Source organism: Bacillus rossius, chromosome 1, assembly GCF_032445375.1.
Source record: "Bacillus rossius redtenbacheri isolate Brsri chromosome 1, Brsri_v3, whole genome shotgun sequence".
NCBI lineage: Eukaryota > Metazoa > Arthropoda > Insecta > Phasmatodea > Bacillidae > Bacillus > Bacillus rossius.
In genome coordinates this window covers 54,393,064-54,415,860 of record NC_086330.1, presented here as the reverse complement: position 1 = coordinate 54,415,860, position 22,797 = coordinate 54,393,064, and the positions used below count along the sequence as shown (strand labels likewise).

The 22,797-nt window shown below is 37.5% G+C and overlaps 1 protein-coding gene across 1 annotated transcript in view; it reads right to left on the bottom strand.

Annotated features, from left to right (window-relative positions):
• LOC134536153 (FMRFamide receptor) overlaps positions 1 to 22,797 on the bottom strand; it is a 289,995-nt gene that overhangs the window by 167,194 nt on the left and 100,004 nt on the right. The gene's annotated exons all lie outside the window — the stretch shown is intronic.

The window sequence follows — 22,797 nt, the reverse complement described above, 5'->3', positions numbered from 1 at the left end:
CGGGTTCCTACCACCGCGACCCGCCTATCCCTCCAGCATGTCAGGGTTCAACCTGAGCCGCACGCCGCCACGTGGAGCCACTCAAAGGAACGAGGTCCGACGAGTTCTCTGCACCGTCCGCAACCTATTCCCCGTACTTTTCACGTTTCACGATACGCATGTTTGCTGGCAGTTTATTTTTAAGTTACGTTTATAATTAACCTAATTATATTTAATATTAAGGCTCCCTCCAACACCATCGTCCCTAACATTTCACACAACCGTAGCCTACGATTGCGTAGAAGCTGTGGCTAGGACCTCGCGATGAAGGACTGGATACTTTCCCTAACCGATTTTGGTAAACCTGAAACTATGTCCACTCCTGAGTGTGGGTCCGATGCACCAGCTCGCGACAAAAGCACGAAATTAATTAATAAAAGCTACCGAACTAAATTTATGTTAATGTTTATTTTAATGTATATTTAAATATTTAAATTCAACAGGCGCATACTAAATTTCCCCTTCTTAATTTAGTTTAGGCTGGCTGGCAGCCTGGCGGGAAACGACAAAGTCGCCCCCGAAACAACCAGTGCCACCAAAACTAATGCGGACAAAAATGTCCTAGCTCCCGCCCTTTTGCTTAGTAGTCTTTCTACTCTGCCCAACTGTTATTCCAGAACCATCTATTTCCTGTAACCAACCTGCTTGTTTTTAATTCATGAAATTTTTGCATCCCGCATGTCAGTGCCCAGGGTTTTCCCTGTGTCTATGAAGGTTTTAGCTGGGCCCAACTTATCTAGTTTTAATCTAGAATAGTCAGTGAGAGAAATTAGTCATGGCTAAAACGTTGCCATGGCTGGCCAATCCCCTCCTAGCACATGATGCATACTACCTCTCCTGCATGGTTCATAACCTGCATGGTTCATAACCTGCATGATTATAGCGTATAGGCTTCGGCCTGAGACGCACTTAGAGTCTTCCCTACCCAGATCTCTCCCGCACACTCATAGCTTTAAGTTAGGTTAGGAAATAAAACGAGACCCGATGCAACATTTCGCCATTAATTAACATTATTTACTTATATAATATTTTCACATGTGACCTACACATACTTCTTTAGGTTTAAGTACACGAGTTGGCTAGCAGCCTGGTGGGAAACGACGAATGCCACCCCCTAAAGACCAGTGTCCACCCGAAATCAGTACGGACTGCCGGACAGCAATGTACAATCTCCCCACTTTGCTTAGTAGATTCTATCTATCTGACCAAATCTTCTTCCTGCACCATCCTTCTTTGTACTGTATTGAACCTGCTTGCTTAATGCATGCATTTTGTATACCGCATGAAGTGGCCAGGTTTTTCCCTGTGTCTATGCAGGTTTTACCTGGGCCCAACTTAACCAAATTATTCTAGATTTTAAGATAGGTGAGTTAGTCATGGTACCAATTACTGCGATGGCTGGCCAATCTCCGAACAAACCACACGGTGCATGGTACCCTTTCTGCATGGCTACAACCCAGCACGATTAGGCGTAAAGGCTTCGGCCTGAGACGCACCTAATCCAGACCCCTCCCAAACAAATACACTTAGTTTAAGTTAGGCCAGTAAAAAAATCGCATTAAAATTCGGCCATGAAATTTTACCCCCATCGCGCTAAAGACATTTTACTATATATATATATATATATATATATATATATATATATATATATATATATATATATATATATACACAAATCATTGGACGTATCGACTAGCAAAATCCTTCCGAATCCAAATGTATACTTCAAGGCCAGGCGCAATCTCGCCAGATTACTTTCTGACGCCCTTCTTTATGACTGATATAAATATAAAATGCACCGAACGATTATGGGAAAAGGGAGAACGATGTTTCCCTCCACGGCGTGAAGGATTTGGATTCACACGTTTTCATAATCTGCGTTCGTGCAGCTTCGGAATATTCCTTCCGAGAAGAAGAAAAACAATTGTTTAACGTTATTAATTTGGCTGGCTGAACCCAACGTACCCTTCGCTTTAGTTCTGATAATTTAGGCCTCTTAAAAAAAGTAAATCCGCAATTGCGAAAATCGGGCGTGCTTTCTTCAGAACTCTATGCTACCAATAGTTAAAAAAGTCCCCCATTATAAATATGGTAGAAATAATCTTAAACTCTATTAGGAAATAACTATGATTTTAAAAATAATTATGTATGTTTCATTAACTCGCATATGAACAACTAAAATAAGAGTAAGCGCACAGTCACACTCGTTAACTAGCGAAGTTAACTGTACAGTAATGGGCTTCCCTCCCGCCTCATCCAGATTTCTCCATCTAAAGCAACCGGTCACCAGGAAAACGCGTCGATCCATCTATTTACTACACGTAACTCTTTATCTCTGGCACAAATTAGTAATTTAACTACTCCTTATCTTTCCTTGTCACTAAAATCTTTTTTTATATCCTCATACAAAAAATTTCTCTACATACATGTTTTCAATTTTTAATACCAAATAGATTGACCAAAAGCAACTAGATAGCGTTTCCCAACCGAGCAATTATTTTTATAAACAACCAGATATATTTGGAAAACAACTAAGATGGCAACAGTGGATGAGCCCAATATCTGCTATTAGCGCTGTCCTTGTTTCGGTGTGCTCTGTTGCAATATGCACGCCATAGAGCGCAAATGTTCCAGAAACAACTTTATAATGTAACAACAAATTGTTAAATATATCTGAATAATTTTGTATGAGGTAAAATTTTGGAACGAGGATTGTGGAAAAAAAACATTTTCCTGGTGTATTTCATATTTCATTAACAGCATAATTTGATAATTTCCTTATTTTAATTTCTAAGGAGATTTAACTGAAAGACACTATTTTGGTTTAAACAGCTTTCATCAACATTTTTATATAATTCAACTTTAAGAAGTTTTGATCTTTTAAACATTTCAATTATTTTCATGGAATGCCTTGTTAATATTAGTGACTGTTACAAATAGTTTCTCCTGTGAGATAAACAATTGTTGTTTAGCACTGTAATAATACGTTCAGTACATTATTTTATGGTCTTAGACAAATCAAGAAGTAGCAGAATTTAAAATATACATTACAACTTATTATGAGAAACGATGGCACACAAAAAAAAAACTTTTAATGTTAACAAGCCGGGTAGCATCAATCTGGCAAGTAGTGTTCGCCATTTACTCTGTACTGCAATCTAAGCGCGAGAACAGACTGTAGTCTCGAAATATCATCGCCAAAAAAATAGGAGGCGCTAGTCATGAGACACGTTAGTGAATCCCTGAAGGGGTTTGAATGCCCCGTGCAGACACCCGGAGCCCCGCGCGCCTTTTATCAGGGGAAGAGAGGCGGCCTGACCCACGCTCCGCGGACGCTTTTAACGGGATTGCTCCGCGACTCGGTGTGTTGATTGGGTGAAGGGGGGTGGGGGGTGGGAGAGGGAGAGAGAGAGAGAGAGAGAGAGAGAGAGAGAGAGAGAGAGAGAGAGAGAGAGAGAGAGAGAGAGAGAGAGAGAGAGAGAGAGAGAGAGAGAGGCGAGTGGCGACCGACGGCCGGGCGATCTTGGACAGACCACTCGACCCCGGTCTCTTCCCGCGCCACCCCGTCACAGGGAGCTGAGTGGCAGCCGGGTTGGGCGACACCAGCAAGTCTTCCACCCCCACCACACTACCACCACCACCACCACCACCACCACCACCACCACACTGGGCTGCCAAGAGAAACTAGGGGCGGTGTTCCGAGACGTCCGGGTGAGGTAGCGAATAAGCACTGCCTTCTTGGGACACGACCGTAACCTAACTCGCGGGCCGTATTCCAGAACGTGTCCAAAGCCGAATCTCAATAAGGCATCAAATCGGCATCCACTTAAATAAACGGTGCCCTGCGCGAGGCTAGAAAATAGTTTAAACGCATTCTAGTTGATGTTCCGCAAACCAAGATTCGATCGTTACGACCAAAATTACTAGCGATATCAGCAACGTCTCACGAATTAAATGGTGGTATTATAATTTTCTCAAGTACTTTTTTAAGTTGCAATTGTTTCTGGTTATGACCAATGAAGTGTACAAAATCCATACCATAATATTTTATTTGGCACACCAATACATTTGGTATAGGCTATTCCTCGATATTTACGAAATTGAATGTTAATGGCGCCAGACGCAGGTTCGGCATCTGGACAAAATCAACGAAAAAGTGAGCTCTGCGCATGTGCGGGATTTGGGCATCAGATCGGCAACGGATAGGACACCAAAATTCGTTTCCTAAAAAAAAAAAAAAAAAAGACTGGCTGTGTCTTTAGGGTACAGGAGTAGCATACTAAACCCCTAACCCTTAATTTTGGGTATATGAGAGGTTTTTGAAGGAGAGGTCTGGGTTAGGGAGGGACCTAGGTGCGTCTCAGGGCGAAGCCTACACGCCTAATGCTGTGATTAGCCATGGCAGCAGTTGAAGCCATGAAAGGTTTGGACCAGGTAAAACCTGCGTAGACAAGGAAAACACTGGGCGATCTAGCCCAGTATTTACGTGTATAGGGGTCGATCACAGCCGAGCTTGACGCACCTACAAAGCAAATGCTTCTTGATTGTTGTGACCATCCTCCAATCAAGGCCGACCTCAGAGAACAATCACAGCGCAGCTGCCATCAGTCCCTATATAAATACTGCGCCAGAACACCAGGCCTCAGTTGTTAATCGCTCTTTATAATGGCTGCAACAAGGCACTTCGATACGTCCGGGAACTTTATCAGTTACAAAGATGTGACTCCATCACAGGAACTAAGAAGTCCTATAATCTGGATTCCCAAACAGTTTACAATAAAAAAAAAAAAAAAAGAAACAAAAGTAGGTCTTCAAATGTTACCATGACCTTTCGTAAGGTTTTCATGGAATTATATTAACTAAATATTTATAAGTTTATATTTTATCGCAGTAAAATTCACTCGTCAAAAATATCATCAATCTAAAACACTCTCCACCCCTAATTTTCGTGTGCCCCACCAACTGGTTATCAAACCCAGGACCGTCAAAAAAAAAAACCTAAATAAAATCCAAGGTCCTAATCCCTGCGCGTGGTCAACGTTTTCTACATCTTCCAACTTAGTCTTGTCACCATCCGTCTTGCTTATTAATGCATGTATCGAATATAGTTTGTCCTGTTGGAGATCATTTTCACGTACGCGGCCTCAACTCGTCAGAAGCCGATAAGTAGTTTAGTGACTGTAAACCACTAAAGCGCACTATTCAATGTTTAGGCCTACTGCGTAATGTTTTATTTTGACAGTACTGTTAAATAAATCGTGCTGAGATAAACAAGAATAAATCTTTATGGATGTTTCAATTATTCTTGTAATGATAGTGATTAACTTAACGTGGTGTGTTGGGAATACGCAATTTCTGGTTTCACGTCGGTTGTCACAGAAAAAAATAAAGAACCCTCAAGAATCGATAACAGAGTTAGGATGAGGGAGTTTTTTCGTGATATGTTGGAAAAACGCAATATCTGGTTTCACGCTGCTTGTCACAGAAAACGAATACTCAGGAATCGACAACAGAGTTAGGACGAGGGAGTTTGGTCATAACACCAATCACTCCAAACAAATCACACAGTGCATTTAATATTTCCTGTGTGGTTACACAAAAAGCCGCACTATACTTGGATATAGGCTTAGGCCTGAGACACACAGACGTATATTGCCAAGACTCCTCCCATGAATAACTTTAAATTGATTCAAGCCATAAATAAATTTAAAAAAAATATAATCGCCAGGTGCTCTACTCATTCGTCGGACAAGAAAAATAGCCATTGTTTTGTCACTCCAGTACAATAAATGTGAGAAATATATTTTATGTCAACAGTTTACACTCACACCAACATACACACACACACATATTGAAATTAACCATACTATCATTAAGAAAACTTTATTTTAATTTCTAGACAATTTTTTTTTGTTATATTCCGAACCTAAAGTTAAGCTGTATCAAAATATTTACAATTTTTCAATGTCCTATAAGAATTGACAAATAATAGTAAACATAAAATACATATTTTAACCTTTTATATTTATATTATTTATGTGACATCACTTAAAGCTAGGTTACATTTTTCGGTCTTTCCGTTATTTTTTCCGTATAGATATGTCTCTAAAGATTTGACGACGTGCCCCATCGCAAAATAACTTCCTATCGGACTTTCCACGACCCAGTCCCAGTGGTGTGTCCAGGAATAGAAAATTTTGGGCAGGGTGAAAATTTTTTAATTATTTTATTGCGCTGCATATCATGTTTTAAAAGTAGTTAATTCCTTAACCTGGATAAAATACTGACATTCAATACAGACATGCACATGTGCTCGTACAAAAGCGTCGGTAAACTTACAAGACACATAGCGTACATTTTCCCATGTTATAAAAAAATTATCTATCCCTCTTCCTCTTCCTTAACAGAGGTGGGCCCAGTTGTCACCGATCCTGGTAGCGCAGTTAGCGTGCGTTTAAATTTGTAACTACATAAATAAACATTGACATAAAACATCTAATAAATTATTTAACAACAAAATTAACAAATAAATATGAGTACTAAAGGTTTCACAAAGAACATGTCCGTTCTCACAAATACTTGATACGCACACAAATTCACAATGGTAAGTCACTTGTATTTTACAATCAATGACAGAGAGATAATTAATAATTGTCGATATACAAATTTACGTCGTCAAAAGGAAAGACACAAGTTGGAGCTTTTGGCTGGTGAGCCAAATGCCTCGGGTTCGTTACCCAGCCTAAACGGGTAATATTTATTTGCAAAAATTTTCCTTTATAAGGAATGGCATTGAGTTGTCACTTCGCCTCCGTACTTCAGAAATAAATTGCAAATCATCTCAGTATCCTCTGGACAGTGCAGTCCAGTCCAAAGTTTTATGACAAGTTGTAAAAGTTATGCCTATTCATTTTCTTTTTTACTTTCTAACAGTTTTCCTCCCTTCGATGGCATCGTTTAAAAAACAATTTACCGTGGGGAAGAATGTTCTATCCAGTTACACTTCTTTTGATTTATACCTCCAACATTTTCCCATCCTTCTTCGACCCTCTTTAGTTTAGCATTCTCTCTGTTCAGCCAGGTCTCCACTTCAAAAGCCTCCAATCCCTCCACTTCCGCTCTCCAGCAGCCTACGACTTCAGCTCCATACAGAGACACGCCTGAGATGTAACATTTTTATGAAGCCCCTCCTGATTTAGAAGTAGATGAAAAATATATCCCTCGTAAGAGGCCATTCCCGCCAGGGTTGCAGCCCTGCTTGCAGTCGTATATATATTTTGGGAAACAAGTTGACATTTTGAGTTCGTGTAAAAAACATTATAATTTACCTATACATTTCGGTTTTTTATGTGTAGTCTCATACCTAACATCCTTAAATTTTGCGCATATGTCTTTGTTCCGTAGATTCAATATTTATTGTCAGAAGAACTTTAATATTTAAATAGGTATTTATACAATTTTTTTCACCTGAATGTCTAAATTTTTAATGACATAATTGAAGGTTTAGTTTATGACAACTTAAAATTTGATAATTGTGAAAAAGACCAATATCATTAAATTGTGATTTTTAAAACATTTTATTTTCAAATATAATAACCTATGATATAGAAAATATTTATATTTAAAAAGAGAAATAAAATAAAACGAAGAAGTGGACACTGTTTTACATGCTAAGAAAGAGTAAGAAAATGGATAGTAGTTGTTTGTTCACTGCTACTGGGTATAAAAGATTTTGAATTTGCTGTATTTTGTATTTGAATATGTCTTTAATGATAGTAATATACACATAAGATTAGTTGGTTGAATTAAGTGACGTAGACCATCAAAAAGGGTAGCAAGTACCAGTAGTTCATGACTAATAAACAATTCCACTCTAGAATTTTGTTATTGAAATATGAATTAAAGATAAATTTCCCCAAAAAAAAAATATATATGTATGATATATATATATATATATATATATATATATATATACATATACATGTACATGTACATACACACATGTGTTTTCAAAGTTCACAAATCTTCAGCACAGGACAGGCAACATCTTTATTTGGTTATCACGTTTCTTGCACACGCATAAATATTAAGCTATATACGTTTTCTTCTTTAAATCTTAGGTATTAACTAATGTCATCGTCTCCAATATTTCTTCAGCAGTGTAAGGAGTTTCTTATATATAACAGGGATAACTCTAATAAAGCAAGCTCTAATTCTACAGAATGGCTTCTATATCTTAGGTTTCATGACAGAATCCATTTTTGCTATCAAGAATGTGTGTATACGTGATCTTCTTAATTTTATTTATATATAACTACATAAAATAAAACAATTCTATTTTTTAATCAAGAACGCAATAAAATAGTTACATAGGCCAACAACGCTTCGGGAACTGAAATCTTCTCCCGTTCCCAAAACGTCGCGAATGTTTTGTCATAAAAAACCTACTGTATTAATCCATGCTGTCATCATTGTGTTGTCCAGATCATCTGTGTAGTTTCATCGCTGGGTTCTCTTGTGCACCACTGTGTTGTTCAGTGTTGTTTTTTCTGTGTTTATTGTTATTGTTGCAACTGCCTCGTCATTGTCAGCTCACTGTGTACGTCTGAATAAATTCCTTCTGTGTTGTCTAGGCATGTAATATTTAACATCAAATGAATTTGGCTTGTTTATTGTTTTTTTTTTTATTTATTCATCTTTGCTGTCTACTCTTGAGGGTTTTCTATGATAAGCAGTGTAAATTACCATTGTGATGTATCCATGGGATAATTTCATGTCAATCTTCTTTATTGCAAAAATCGTTGGAAGGTAAATTTTTTAATAACTATAGAAAGAACTTGTTTTGCTCCTATTAATTAATTTAATCTAACCTAACTAACGTTATCATGTTCGTCCCACCCGAACAGCAACCCCGCTTAATGGTTCACGCAACTCCACGGTGTATATTTTCGCTTAAGCATGAGTGAGTACCACTACACTACGGTGGTTTTTATTAGATTTAAACTATTTTCGGAGCTTGTAAACTAATCTAACACTGTTGTGTCCTGTCCCTCGTCGGTATCTCTTGACTCGATCGGTGTGTTTACAGAGGGTAATGTATATCACAGAATTCATATATCACAGTTCATAAGAATTAATGGTAAGGGGAACATCTATTGAGTATTACTAAACTTAGTAACTACACGCACTAAGTCCAGGGAGACAACATGTATTTACACCGCGGGTCTTGTGGGCGACAAGCACGACAAATTAACAATACAAGGGACTGCCCATGATTGACTTAATTACCGCCTATCTGCAGTGGGTGGAACTTCCAAGAATCTCCATAGATAATATCACTTCGTGGCGTCCACGGCCGAGGCCATTGTAACGAGGGACTTGTCACTACTTATTAATTTAAAAACTTGTTTGAAATGTAACAAATACTAATTAATCGCCTTAAAATAAAATCAGAATGGAAAATAGTGATGTTTTAATTATGCGACTGTCGTGTAATGGTACAATTTATGAGCAAGACTTTGCGAATGATGCTGTAGACCAAGAAAGTTCTTTATGTAATTATATATTTTTGATTTTTGGAATTATACTTCTTTAGGAGCGTTATGAAAAAATGATGAGAGAGAATTTTTATTATGCGCGCGCACCATGCAACGAAATTTGCACAAAATGAAAATAAAGGCGAAATACAAAAAAAAAAAGACTACAAACAAATAAAAATATATCTATGTGCTTCTAAATCTTATACTTTAGTAAGTGATATTGAATACTGATCCATATCATTAGAAACATTAATTTATTGCATATATTAGGGATAGAAATTGTATTAATAAACCTTTTTACGAGTATTTTTAGTGTATCAATATAGGTGACGTTAGGTTATACTTCTTTAGCGCTTATGAAAAAATAATAAAAATATTTTTTTTTTGCGCGCGCAGCTCGCAACAAAATTGACAAGATTGAAAAGGCTACATACCAATAAAATTATATATGTACATTTAAATCATATACTTTAGTAATTGATATTGAATAATTGTACATATAATAAAAACATTTATTTATTGTAAATATTAGTGATAGAATTTGAGTTTATAAACTTTTTCAAGAGTTTTTTCAAGTTTATTTATGCAAGTGAGGTATGTTTTCATATGAATAATTTATTTTCGTTATAAATAATAAATTGTTACATTATTATTTAATACATTTTTAAAATTATTAAATTAAAATAAACGTTTAACTTATTTATTTAATTTTCATTATTAATTAAAATTTACGTTGATTACTTTAATAAATTAAATATTTAATTTTTCGTATCCATATTAATATATAACACTAAGTATTTATTTAATTTTTTAAATTTTATTGAATTTTAGTCGTTAACAACTTATTTATAATATCACTCCATATTTTATTTTTACTTATTATGTGTATGCTAAATGAAAGTTAGTTTTTTATAACTCCAAGTAAGAATAACTTATAACGCGCGTATATACTAACACGCACTCATTTTTATAGCATGTCCGACGTGTTTACTCAGTGGTCAGTGGGTCATGGGATTTTTCGCTTGCGGTAAAATTTACTTTCTGGGTTCGAGATTGGGTGTAGGTGTCATGTTTCTGTCCCTTCACCACCATTATGAGGAAGGCAAAAACGTACCATCGCCGTTTCATCTCGCATTGGTAGCCGTAGTCAAGCATTGGTTGCATCCCCGTGGTGAACACTGGGGTACAATCCAGTCTCCGGGTGCCAATTAAGCCAACTTATTCATCATCCCCATCATTATTATCATCATCCTGTTGCATAACTGCGTGCAGCCATGATATAGTTAAAGTAAGACTTCAGTGACAGTTGCAACGAATTCTCGAGAAGAAAACCGTGTGTTGCGAAGGAATACCCAAAAAACTTAGAAAGTCAAAACTTAGAACAGTTATTACTTAGAATTCTTGAAAAAACACATAAATTAAAACTGTCATAAGTTAGAACGATCATAACTTAGAAACACACAACTTAAACTGTCATAACTTATAAACACTTAAATTAGAAACAAAACGCCAAAACACACCACATAAAACTGTCATAAGTTAGAAGCACAACTTAGAAACACACAACCCCGAAACCAGCAACTTAAAAACGTCATAACTTAGAAAATCATAACTTAGAACTATCACAACTTAGAAACACGCCACTTATAATTCGCATATCTAAGAAACACGTAATTAAGGAACACACAACTTAGAAACGTCAAAACTTAGAAAGTCATAACTTAGACTATTATAAAGTAGACATGTCATAACCTTAAACTGTCATAACTAAGAAGTGTCATAACTTAGAAAATTATATCTTTAGTGTTTCTATGTTGTTTGTTTCCAAGTTATGACAACATCCCTGTTGCGAACACGTGTCCGCTGCAAGCGAGTGTTTCCAAGCTTGCGCGACGCTCCAGCCATTGCTTGCGCTGACCGCCAGCTCGCGTCTTGACGTAACGAGCCAATCCTTTCCCGGGCTTTTGTTTCGCCCCCGTTCTTTCCCGCGCCGCTGCCATCCATCACTTCCGGAGAATTCCTCTCGGCACGTCCCGAAAATATTACTCCGGCTGTCGGCTCAAGCCAGGCCCCATTCATTTTTTTTTTATTCTACCATGCTGATTTATCGGGGATTCCCTCATCTATCCGCTCGTGCTGAATAAAAAAAAAGTTTTGAAATTATGTTACGTTTTTATGACATACTCCTCTCTGTTAACATGCTTACAGACGGAAAACAGTAATATTATTAGGGATTTGTTGAAGTCCTCCAACCGTACGGCAATAAACCTAGTGTACCCAACCGGAAAAATGGGTCACCTACTGAGACGAGAACATTTTCAAACGTCCAAACCATTCTGAATTATCAAAGCACTCCTCCTGCTGGTTGCAACATTTCATGTGCTATAAGTAGGGATAGGAAAAATTCGCGGGTTCATTTCGCGACAGGCTAAAATACAAATAGTTACACCTCAGTGCTGCCTCTGCTATTGGCTCACAACTCACCTGGATGACTCTGGGCCAGTGAGAAACGCCCGACCAAAGCTTTATCGAATCACAGGCTGCTACGTTGGGACGTCTCACAAGATGGCAGCCAATGGGTGGGTGGCATTTGACCGAGTGTACGTAGAACTATGGAGTTCATCCTGCAGGTCATTGAACCCGCGAATTTTTCCTATCCCTAGCTATAAGCCATATAGTTGAATTCAATTTTATTTCTGATGTGGATTAAAAAAATTAAGTATTGTTAAAAAAATTATGGCTTTATATACAGTCAAAACAAAATGAAGGAATCTACGAAACATATATATAAAAAAACAGAAAAAAAATCTCCAGTTTAACATTAAATGTTGATTTATTGTTGAGAAGATAACTGCATATTACTTGAACGGCAAATGAATCGTTAAAATGTATAAGGTTTAATTTTATTAATATTATTTACATTCGAAAACTTCTAAATGGGAAGTAAAAAATTATTTAAAAGGTTTAAGTTTAACTCAGTTTCTTTTATTTTACGGAAGTAGGACACACTTCGTTGAAAAAGTCGAGCTACTGTAATTAAAAAAAACTGCATATTCCACAGATGTTTATTTATTGCAAAAATCAAGAATAAAGCAATGAATAATTACGATATTTTCATTGTAGTACAAAATATACTTATATGCAAATAGAAAGAAATAGAAATTTATTCATACGTATACTTAGCTGTTAAAATTCAAAGAATGACGAAAAACACATATACACCAAATAATGCATAAAAAACTTTACATTAAATAGTTTTTAAATCCTTTACAATACAAATATTTTTTATTAAACGCTAGTATTTGAGTGTCCTGTTATCTTACAGAAGGATTACTCGTAAAAAAGTTGATTTAAGTTTACCAATTACTTAGTATCTGTAAGTTAAAACATTTATTGTATAAATAGAGGGAAATAAAACATTTTTACTAAACGATTTAGCTTTTAAATTACAACGGTCTGGTGATTTCAAGAGAGAAAAAAAATAGGGTTTTGTTATTTATAGCGCTTTGGCTAAAGAACTCAGAAGTTCACTCGCTTATAATCACACCGTAATTCAATTAAATGCTTCAGACTTGGGAGTAAAACTGACCCAAGTCCCAATCTTTTGTATAAAGTGTACTGCGTCAAACTAATTTTTTGTCCACGACTTCTACAGTTCGTCCCACTTAGGTCAGCTATCTTTTATATGCATGGTTTTTCAAAATATATGAATGTACCGGCCTAATAAAAAGTTTTCTTCCTCTTAAGAACTTATAAATAACGTATAAAAACCTGGACTTGGGTTACTCATAGTTTTAGATTATATAATTAGTAAAAATATTTCTGCAATTTTGTTAGGTACATTCAATAAACTATTTTATCACTCGAGATAATAGAGAAACTAGTAAAAATGAAAACAAAAAAAAATAGTTATTCTGTGAGAGTAAATTTGCGAAACGTACTATGTTTAGGTATCAAATCAGACATGATTGTTGCACGTTTTTTTCTGAATAATGTTGGTAAACATCTTTATGACAATGAATTAAAAGAAAATTATATATATTTTGTACAAGACTACATCAATAATCCTACACTGCATTTAATAATTTCCAGCGGGGTTTATTAGTATACGTAGTTACCGAATAAACGAATAATTGACGGACGAGGATTGAAAGTATTAGTACGTATTTATCATTACGTAACGTACTCGCATAAAAATAAGAGATAATTACAAGGGTAAAATATATTTATTGTTATGACTATAACTACCATCCTAGTTATAAACTGTCCCAAAAGCATTACCATTTTTTTTTGTATTGGAACCAATTCTATTGGAAGTGTGACCGCTCTTAGTGTTACGTATTCGGAAGAATCGAACAGTAAGACTCGAGACGGCGACAGAACGACTCGGCAAATCATGAGCTATGAGCCACGCCGGAGGTCGGACGCAGCGCTCGCCGGACAGCCCACTCCGCCGACATGAGCGCGACTGCTGGACATGCAGGGCGCGCGATCACACACTAGCTTGTTACGGCTCACCGCGGCGGTCCGACCCATGGAGGTACCGAGTCAGGGAGTGGACCAGTGTGTGATCTTTTTCACGTCGATAAGTGAAGTTCAAAACGTAAGGAACTGTATACAAACAACCTTTTTTTTATTATTGTTTGAGTGAATTTTAAAGTTAATTTCCAGCAGGTGTGGTTTGTTAATACTTCTGTTTATTAATACATTATATTGGACATACACCATTGCTAATTTCCACTGCGTATGAACAACATTATGTTTGAAATAAATTTTCTCCATTCCAATAATCATTCAAAGAACAAGATACTCCATTATGCCGCTATTTTTTACGATTATTTCTTGCGAGTTGCTTATAAAAGCTATTATTTTTTTAGCATTACTTTATACCGCAAGGCTTGTTTTGCTAACCTAATGCGATGCATCAACTCAACGGACTAATATAGACCTCCATGAGCCTTACACACACACAAACACACACGTTGATAACTTCTGCAGAACGCGCCGCACAGAAAACCAGTCATCGCCGCAACGAGGTTACGTTAGGCAGGCCGCGCCGAAAAAAAAAAAGAGAAAAGAAAGAAAGAAAGAGTTTTCGGTGCGGGCCGGCCCATCGTTATGAGCCATTTCCTCGTTAGCCACTCTGCTTGCCGTCCATCAGCCGGCCCACTTCAGCAACCCCTCGCGGAGAGGCTGTTCCCTTTCTCCCCCACGGCGCAGCTTCCGCCATCTGCCGACATCACGTTGTTCGGAAGGGGGAGGGGGGTGTCACCCCGGCGTGTTCGCAGCGGCTGGTCCCGCGGTGCGGAGACAACACAAGCCTGAGACCGCGTGCAAGCCTCGCCAGTCTCCAGTCTGCTGGCTTTCCGCCCAACTGTCGGCAATTTCCGGGCGAGTTTGCATCGGTTCGGGCTGGTGGACACACCACTCTGCCTGTATTGCCATGAGAATGATGACATGTACCATGTTCTGACTAATTGCTGGAAGATGGAGGACCAACGGGAACAATTGCACTACCAGTCCGGGCTCCTGTTAGGTGAGATTACATTGCCCGAGATGCTCCTGCTTAAGAGCACAGCAGCCTTAGTAGGAGCATTTGCTCACGCAGTGGTCCGCCGGCTTAGTGTAGCGGAAACGCTGCTAACGCCGAGACCCCCGGACGGACAACCTGGTCGCAGTGGACAGGGAGACCTGACCCCTACCAGTTAGTGAGCGAAGCATAGGTAATGAGGTCCCAGTGCGTGGGAAGTTGAGACAGGGACATGATACCAATGATTGCACGGGACGGTGCCGTGCGCTGGCTCTCAAGGTGAGCGTAGCGGTGCCACTCCAAGATGGCAATGATGCAGGAGCGGAGCCATTCGTGTTGGTGGCATATACACCACCGACGGGGCTGCAGGGGGTGACGAAGGGGCGAGTACCGTAGTCAATGTCCCGGCAGAAACCTTAGGGAAAGCCTTAACCAGCGCAAAGAGCGCAGCATCTACTGCGGCCTGATCCTACCGAAATGAGCCTCAGCCGGCGAGGGGTGCCCGTGGACCTCACGACTAGGGACGACGTAGTTCACCGTCCCTGACTGTGTTAGTGCGGGTGGCAGCGCCGGTGCACGCGTAAATCTCTCAGAGGGCTAGAACACCAGCCCAAATATGTCTGCAAGTACACGAGAGGCAACCATCACATGTCCTCGTGTAACCTGAGATCCCTTCCCGGCGTCAGCTGGGCAGGAGGAGGGGCGTGATTTCAAGCTGAACGGATCCTTGAGATGGGCAACAATCTTGTGCCGAAGTTTTTGACGTGACAACGTCTAATAAATCGATGAACTCCGGCTGAACGCACGAAAAAGTGTCCCGTTACGCACACTGTCCCGTTTCGATGTGTCCCGTTATGCTCATTTTATATTGCTCTTTGCTAACCTGAACCTCCTAGCATTGCGCCCGAGTTTGTGGCGTAATTCTGTTTTCATGCATTTCACTGTAAAATTTTCATTGCTCTTTGCTAACCCGTTCCTCCTAGCATTGCTGCAGAGTCCGTGGAGCAAATATATTATTTTTGACTGCATTTTGGTGTTGGGTAAGCCATTTTCCTTCACATCATCCTTGAAACACTCCCATTCGTTTCCTACTTTTCCTATCATCGTCCTATCCTTAACAGAATAACACAGATTGGAAGAAGTTAAATAGAAAACATAAAAGTTATAGTTAAAATAATCTCTTCGTTAAAGTAATAAACATATTTTAATAATGAGTGCAAATTAAAGTAAATTTATCAATTAAATTGAAGATTTAATTTCACTCCTTCTTTGTATCCATACAAAATAGTGATAATTAAATAAAAATGATTTAATTTTATTCATAAAAGTATGCAATCATTTCATCAATGTTTTTTATGACGTTGTCACGTTAAACTATTGTCCGTAAACCAACTTTACAGACAACCAATTTTTTATAGGCCCATTCTAACACGTATATCACCTGTTCCCTGGTTCTACCTTTGAGGTGCAGGTACAGGGAGGGAGGAGGCGCGGAAAGCCGGACATGTTCCGGAAAACATGTGGAGAACCTCGAACCTCGAAGGATGCAGCTGCACTTCGTCTCTCCGAGTTTTATTATTATTTAAAAAAAAAATCTCTTTTGATATTCTTTCACCCAGATGTGCTTAAAGAGGAGTAAATGGCTCCAAAATTTTTTTCCACAGTAAAATTATTTTAAATGTTTTTTTTCTAATATTGAAAATTTTGGCCACGTTGAAAGCAGAGGTTCATATATTAGTAGATTTGCAAGGAACTTAACGTAATTTCTACTGACAGTATTATTACAACTGTAGTAATTTCCGAAAGTTAGTTAAATACTAGCCAACATCGGCTTCACAGGCTAAAATATGTAATGTGCTTCAACAGAGCCAAATTTTGGAAATAGAATGGTACACAATCGTTATGGCCTGTATTACCTTTAAAATAAATGAAATCAATCAACGTCTTTCGTTGCTATATAGTACTTGAGAAAGAACAAATTAAAATCATGAAAACAAAAGGAATTACCGTTAAAATATGTGTGATTTTATGTTTCTTATGTTATGAGTGATAGCAAAAAAAAAAAAAATTCTTCGATATGGTTGGTACACTCTAGAAGGAAATCTAAAGACACTGTTTAATTGATTGATTACAATTTCTAATAATTAAACAACACTTAGAATTTCGTATGTTGTGGAGGAGTCGATTATATATATGTTTATATATATACACATACATATATATACATATATATACAAACACACATATATACACAGGGACGCAAGTAGCCGGATTCGCAAGGGGAAGGGGGGTGATAGTAATTTGCAAGGGAGGGGGGCGGCCCGAAAATTTTGAGCGCGTGTTTTAACTGACACAAGTCATTTCTGGATACGGTGCTCGTAACTCGTATGTTGTACACTGCCCATATTTTGGCATACATGCATGCAATAAGTAGAAAACTTAAAAATAGACAGAAATTTTTTCATAATAGTTTTGACGTTTACGTTTATCGACCCTGTTTCACAGTCATGATTTTGCAAGTGCAAGCTGACCCCCTAAGTGAGGAGATTCTTAATTCCAGGGGGGGGGGGTTGTCCCTCCCTACCCCTCCCCCGGGATCTACACGCTCATGAACATACATATATATATGGAAACTTGACTCTAAAATTTACGCAGAAAGACCAAATTGGTAATTAATATTGACTACTTAAATAAACCGTGAGTTTTGGGTTCGAAGAGAAATTTTAGAAGCTACATTCGGTGGAAACTTTATAGGAATGAGGTTTAAGAAAAACTTCTTTCTTTATTGACGGTCATTTTGAACGGAATGAAGAAAACCGATTTTCTCTTCCCACTGACTAGGAAATAATTCCGAATCAACTAAAGTAAGTAACTGAATCACGTGCACCTAAATAAAAAATATATTCGAAGTTAAAATAAGTTAAAACCATTGAGTCTTGATTTCGGCAAAAAAAATATATTAGTACTATAACATGACTCTGTAAATATTTGCGTGATTAAAAATACATTGATGGATACAAATTTGCTAAAAATACACGAAAAAGGAAGGGCTAAGGATGTAAGATTTATTTATGGTGGTTAGAAATAAATTGAACCATACACATGGAAGTTACATAGAGACTGAACTCGTTAAATGATGTGTTTACATGTTTAGAAATGCTATCTGATACTCAATAGAAAAGCGATTTGGCTGTTCACTATTACCTAGAATTTTGCAAAATATCTTTAATGAACTTGTGTCTCAAAAATGTCACATAAATCTGTCTCGTTTAGTGACGGTAAAAGAAAAACTGGATAAATTAATATTATTCTCTCTTAATATATTTTCATCGGGTGTTTTACTTTAAATTATTTTTTTCCCGAAGTCTCAGACATTCTAGAGACGCCCTATGCGTGAAGTTAAATGCTAGATATCCCTACTGCAAATGAGAAATAAACTCTTAAAAATTAAGACACGCAGTAACAATAGCCAATCATTATTTTCCTTACTGTACCTCTGCCAATTGAGCAGGGCGTTACGTAGGGCGCAGTGCAGCACGCACACTGAGCCAATCACAGCCAATTAGCCTGAGCGAGATTGCCCCCATCGTAGCGGGTGTATCGAGAGTTGCGCGGGAAATAAAAACTGGGAGGAAATTCTACCGACACGGTTCATCGACTCGGATAACACGAGTTTGTTGTTTTGCAGTTCTGTTGTGTTATTTTCAGTTTCAGTTTTTTTGTTTCGTGCGAAATCGTTGGGTAGGACCTAAGAGGAAAGAGAGAAAGAACTCTTTGTATAGCTCAACTACAATACAGTACAGAAAAAAAAAAGCTGGAAAAATTCCTGCCAGTATTGTTCCAACATAGCTCAACATTACACACAGCAGCAATATTCTAAATATTTTTTTGTCGCCCCCCTTTTTATAAAGTCGAAGCGGCGAAATAATATGTTACCATGTTATTTGGTATGGTGATTTCAGAGTAAAATAATACATCGCATCAACAAGCGTATTCGAATACAAATCAAGTTGTTCCTACAGACTTGAAACTGTTTTTACCACATGTATTGTTCACACGCACTGCTAACGAAGTAACGCAAGAATGTGCATCTATCTTTATAAGAATGGTAGGAGAATGCCTTTACAAGTAAATTAATAAACTTAATTTTTGTACATTGAAACATATGAAGTTGCGCATTAGGTAAAGGCATTTCAAACACGTGGTAAACATTTAACTGTAAGAGATTCAAATTTGCAAAAGTTTTCTGTACACGGGTAAGCGAAAGAAAGGTTCCTATGAGTGCACGTTAGAGGTACACCCAGAGACCCAGCTGGTGACCCAGCTGACGACGCGACAGTCGACAGCTCGGTTTTGTTTCCGGACCTCTGACAGTGTTGGCATCTCCAACACTCACACAACACTCACAGTTCCGCGCTAGTGCTGCACTCTCCTCTACTGTCTTCACAAACAATAGTTGGCCCGTGTTTTGGGGCGGCTCACAGCGTGAAAACCCTCTCTCGGTGATGTCGTGAAACATGTCAGCTCTCGGTTTACGGCATTTGGTTAGAGTAATTTCGGGAATGCGACGAAAGTCGAGGAACGATAACAGACGGTGCTGCTTTCTGTGGTGGATGGCGTGAAGCAAAGTTCACAAAGCCAAAGGGAATCTTTATGGTATTAAATGTTAAATGAATTTTCATCAAGTTGGGCAGTATTTTAATAAAATTTGTTGACGTAAATCAAGTCCAAATCCGGGGTTTAGTATTTTTTAAAGTACATACTTCATTTCACTTTTATCGAAGCCGTTTTATTATATAGTTTAAAAATTTCGGTCTGCAAATGAATGAGTCGATAGTCGACGTAGCTGCTCCGGCAGCGAATTCTAACCTCGTGTGCGGAAAAGTGTAATTTGCGTCCAGAAATGTAGTTGAAAACACAATTGGGCTTTATCTTAAAGAATTATACGTTAAATGTCGTATCCGAGTTTCGTATGGTAAGTGTATTTACAACATGAGAACACAGGAATTTGCTTGTTACCGAGGTTAGTAGCTACAAATCTCTGGCAAATAATGAAAGATTCGCTTATTTTTTATTCATTTATTTGTTCGTGTTTCCTTTGCTTTATTTTTATACGAGCAGGGAAAAAATCTTTATGTAGTGAAATGCGTTTAATCCCGAGCGTATGTGAACACTACCATGCCTGTGTAACAAAGCAGTCAAGTCAATAGCAGGAGTCCACCCGAAAAAAAATTTTAATGTGAGCGGCTCGTATGATGCCGGATTACAGAATGTGCTGAACTATAAAATACCAGATTTTTTGTAAGTTCACTGTAGTTTATCCTAAAAGCAGAGGCCGGGATATAATTACCACATTGTCTGCCAGTAAAGATAATTTATCATACATTATTTATGAAATAGGCTCTTTGAGAGCCTCTTCTTGTGGACCAGGTTGTTTTATTTACCTTATTATATAATGAATAAAACATATACATGTAAGATTATTTAAATGATTATTAAGGGTTTTCATGTTACGTGTTATAATATAAGTCGGAGTAAAGTTATTAATTTATTTTAAAGTAAAATGTTTAATTACATCCATGAACAGTGTCCAAGAAGTCGAACTGCATCCACCCTTCCCTGCGATATATATATATATATATATATATATATATATATATATATATATATATATATATATATAAATTCCAGATTTGGTTTTGAAGTCTTCGTGTGCGTGTAGAAACGCCTGATTCAAGAGTAGTTTTCCATGAGAAGACACAAAAGTAGACTGTGTTTCCCTTTGTCAGCCATGCAGCAAAGTACCTTAAACATTTGCTGCGTGACAACCAATGTCATCATCCTATTGTATCGTATGGATGAACTTAATTACGTCACGTTATCGCTGGCCTGACGTTTCAGTAATTCAAAGGCTTTTGCTCCTTGTGCGGGATTCCTAATTATTTTCAAGGTTTGACCTCTATGTAAGGGCAGGTACTAACAAGATTTCGATCAATTTTTCTTTGAACATTAATCATAGCATTTCAAAATGCGCTCGTATCAGTCACGTTCCGAGTACTGAAAACGATCTGCACACTGTTCTCAAGGGCTAGGACACCGAATATCAACAAATTATTTTCGCTAATGGGTCAAAAAGTAGAAAGTGTGAAAAAAGAATAATAGAATAGTAATTATTACTAGAATAGTAATTATTACTAAAGTACCGGGTTGCTATTGACCAGCGAGTGTGGAGGCCTTGGATTCTCCAATCAGTGACCTGATAGAAGTATTGAATACACAAAGACTTTGAGGTATTTTCAAGATAATCTGAATAATTCACTATCTCAATTAGTAACGAAAACATATTTTGCTAAACGCAGCAAGAATGTTATTTATTTATATATGAAAGAAATTGATGAAATTACTGCGGATGAGTAAAAAGTATAAAAAAGTGTTATTCGACGTATTTTTTTATCCAGTTTAATGTTGGAATTGGCCAGTAACCTTCATCTTACTATACCGTATGTCCGTGCAAAAATCTACTTGCTTGAAGAGTCAGAATTTCACGGGAAATGGAAATTGAAAAGATAATTGAACCAATTACTATTCGCATTGATGAACTTAAAAATAAAAAAGAACCCCCCATCTCAATGAAGACTGAAGTTGTTGATGAGGTACCAACTGCAAAAAAGAGAAAATATAAACCAGCTTGATAAGGAGAGGTCAATCCGAGTACCAATTTTATACACAAGGAAAAATTATATAAATGTGGACACCAAGTTAATGCAATGGTCCAACCGTACCCGAGGTCTTTCACGAGTCAGAATAATGATACAACAAATTAAATGTACAGAAAACATTATAATGTTTCCTCGGCGCTAAATAATATACTTTTTTAACCAAGAAATGTCATATGTGTAGAGGATTACAAAACAAACGGGACTCCAGGTCTGTACGAATGGTTGTTTAGCAAGCTATATAAAGGCTATTCCCATGAAAATTTGCAGGAGTACAAAAACTGCTAGAGCTAACTCATGCACATTTCCATGATAACGATGCAGAAAGTTGCGTATATTAAAATAAAGATCATGAAAATATCGGCAATTTCACTAATCTCTTCAGTGAACTTGCAGTTCATGGTGAAGGTTTATAAAAGCTAGAAAGCTATCATGAGGTAAGGACCCATCGTCCTACATAATTATATGAAGTTACTGGTTTCGAACCGAGGACTCCAAGGTTCAATATGTAAAAGCATATTTTTATTAAAATTTTGTTTAAATTGTTACTAGGTGATCTTTTATAAACTTTAAAAATTTTCAGATTTTTCTATGATAATTACTGATTTTCAATATGACGGATGTCATATCATAATGCAAGATTGCTGGAGGTTATAGAAAACAAAATAGCAGAATATAAAATGATAAAATTTAAAATGACTGAAATTTTCAGAATACATGATTACGAATGTGAATTCTTAATTTAAATTGGTGGAATTTAAGACGGTAGCCGGGGTAAAGATCATCCAAGATGGGGTTGGGGTCAAGGTCAAAGTCAGTCAAAGGTCAATTTCAAGGACATCCAATATGGCCACCGTAACGTCACAATCCAATACGGTGACCCCGACACCTCACCCTTCACACGGGAGCCTGCTCTCGGAGGAGCTAAAATATTCTACTATCCAGTCCACCCAAATTGTCTTGCTTGCTAACA